This window comes from Camelina sativa, chromosome 4 (genome assembly GCF_000633955.1).
Source record: "Camelina sativa cultivar DH55 chromosome 4, Cs, whole genome shotgun sequence".
NCBI classification, from domain to species: domain Eukaryota; kingdom Viridiplantae; phylum Streptophyta; class Magnoliopsida; order Brassicales; family Brassicaceae; genus Camelina; species Camelina sativa.
Genome location: NC_025688.1, coordinates 8,843,681 through 8,847,020, shown reverse-complemented (window position 1 = coordinate 8,847,020; position 3,340 = coordinate 8,843,681).

Genomic DNA, 3,340 nt, shown 5'->3' with positions numbered 1-3,340 from the left:
CACCAAATCCGAATCAAAAACCTAGAAACCAAATCAAATAGAGACAAAACACACAACTTTAACCCTAAATTGAATCAAATATATATATGACCCAAAAGGAAATCAAAAGTGTTTTTTTTTTTGGCATACAGAAAAAAGGCTTTTTTCCATTTTTCTTTATCTAGGACATTTTTTTTTTCCTTTCCCTTATTGGTGAGTTATTAAAACACTCTCTTTGTTTACCGACATGGTCTTTGGTTCGAAAGAAAGCAAATGATTGTGGAATTTACCCATTCAGTCGAGTAGTTGTCTTGTGCCCGGGACAAGTCCTTGTTTGGTAGTTTCTGTAGATGGTAACTGCAAGAAGAAGCTTCTTTCTATGGTGGTTATCGATTTACAAGTCAAACACTTGTATGTTGGATAATTCCAAAGTATCTTAGGAAACAAGATATCTCTTCTAGAATGTTGTCTAAAGAGATAATCACAAATAAGGATTTGTGTAAGGTTTTCCTAATACAAGTAGAATAAGGTGTTGTCTTATCTCTACATATAAATACAAGTCTATGGAGAGTTGTTCCATAAGAGCTTGGGAGAGATTTAGTTTTGTGAAGTTTCTAAATCAATAAGAAGAGTGTTTCTTATAATTCAAGTTTTATCGATTTGAATTGGTATCAAAGCTTGTGTTGAAGCTTTGAGATCGAGATCTGTGTGTGATCAACCATGACGGATGTGCAGAATCCTCCACCACGAACAAAGGACGTTGGAGCTCCGACGATACAATGTCCGATGTTAACAACGTCAAACTACACAGTTTGGGCGATGCGGATGAAGGTTTTACTCTGTGTAAGTGATGTATGGGGGACAATTGATCCAGGAGACGAGGATCAAAAGAGAAACGACGTCGCGACAGCGCTGATATTCCAATCCATCCCCGAGGCACTCATCTTACAAATAGGAGAGCAGAATCTAGCGAAAAGCATATGGGATGCAATCAAGTCTCGTCACCAGGGAGCAGACCGGGTGAAGGAAGCGAGACTCCAAACCCTAAAAGCTGAACTTGATCGGTTAACAATGGGAAATTCAGAGACGGTGGATGAATTTGTAGGGAAGATGTCAGGTTTAGCAGCCCAAGCGACCTCTCTAGGGGAAACCCTTGATGAAACAAAACTTGTGAAGATGTTTTTGTCAGCACTTCCAGAGAAATTCATTCACATAGTAGCATCTCTTGAACAAGTGCTTGATTTAAAAACTACTGGCTTTGAAGACATAGTAGGGAGGATCAAAGCTTATGAAGAACGAGTAAAGAAGAATTCTGCAAGTGAAGACCAAGGAAAACTAATGTTCGCCAACACCAATAACCGTGGAGGTTACGGTAACTCCCGAGGAGGCCCTAGAGGAAGGGGCGGAAGAGGTAGAGGTAGAGGTCAAGGGAGATCTAATAACCAAAACCAAAGCCAAGGAGGAGAAGTCTCAGAGAAAGATCAAAAGAAGAGGGATCTTTCTAAGATTACTTGTTGGCGATGCGACAAAACAGGGCACTATGCAACGAAGTGTCCAGATAAACCAATACAACAAGAAACAAACCTAAACGAGACTCATGAAGCTGATGCACTATATGTTCATGAAGTGGTATTCTTGAACGAAGATAAAGTGTTCCCAAAGAACTATGACACTAATAACAAAAGCGTTTGGTATCTAGACAATGGAGCGAGTAACCATATGTCCGGGAACAAGGAATTCTTCACAAGCATCGATGAGTCTATCACAGGTAGAGTAAAATTTGGCGATGGCTCGTTCGTCAACATTATGGGAAAGGGTTCCATAACGTTTGTAGCTAAAATGGGTGAGAGAAGATCACTCAAAGAGATTTACTACATACCAGAATTAAAACACAATATCATAAGTCTTGGTTAAGCAACCGAGAATGGATGTGAAGTTAATATGAAAGGTGATACGTTGACACTAAAGGATCCAGCTGGAAGACTACTCTTGCAAGTTAAAAGATCTTCCAATCGTCTCTACAAGACTCCATTGAAGATTGAATATCCTAAGTGTTTACTGTCACAAGATGATAACACTACAGAAATATGGCATGCGAGACTGGGACATGTTAGTATTGGTGTTATGAACAACATGGTGAAGAAAGAGATGGTTGTTGGGATGCCACAAACATCACACGAGAAGAGTGTGTGTAGCGCCTGCTTAACCGGAAAGCAAATCAGAAATCCATTCCCGGTTAAAGCAACCTACCGTGCAACTCAAGCTTTGGAGTTAGTACACGGCGACTTGTGTGGACCAATTACACCAGCGACACCAGCAAAGAACAGATATGTGTTTGTTCTAATTGATGATTTCTCAAGATATATGTGGGTTATGTTGTTAAGGGAAAAGAGCGAGGCATTCGATCGTTTCAAAAGGTTTAAAGAGATGGTAGAGAACAGAACCGGAAAGAAGCTTCAAACCTTTCGAACCGATAGAGGAGGAGAATTTACCTCGAATGACTTCAACACGTTCTGTGAAGAAAACGGTGTTACAAGACACCTAACCGCACCTTACACACCACAACAAAACGGTGTTGTAGAAAGGAGAAATCGAACTCTCATGGAGATGACAAGAAGTTTGCTTAAAGCCATGAAGATACCGAATGATATGTGGGGTGAAGCCGTACATCATTCAACGTATTTGATCAACCGAGTCCCAACAAAGGCATTACAAAATCAGACCCGTATGAATGTCTCACGTTAAGAAAACCAAACCTTGAACACTTAAGAGTGTTTGGTTGCGTCGCATACGCAAAAATCACCGAACCACATCTAAAGAAGCTAGATGATAGGTCGAGAATGGTGATTAATCTTGGGACTGAACCGGGTTCGAAAGCTTACCGGCTTTACGACCCAATCACAAAGAAGGTACTTGTGAGTAGAGATGTGGTGTTTGATGAGAAGAAGATGTGGGACTGGTCAGCTTTGACAAAGGAATCTGAAAACCAAGGAGAACCTGGAAGGTTTAAGCTAACGTATAGAGGTGAGATAGAAGATGGTGCTGGATACGATGATGAAGATCACGAACATGTTGACAATGATAATCATGATCCTTACCACAAGCCTATTCACCATGATGAAAACGTAGAAGCTGTAGATGGAGATGTGGGAGCTGAAAATCAACCGATAGTGACAAGATTAGGTCGTGTTATTAACAGACCAAGATATCTCAATGATTACGTCTTACTTGCTGACCTAGAAGTTGAAAAACTTTTATTTACTCTAGATGGAGAACCCGAAAGCTTAACAGAGGCAATGAGCTTAAAGGAATGGGTAAAGGCAATGGAGGCTGAGTTAGACTCAATCGTAAGAAACAAGAC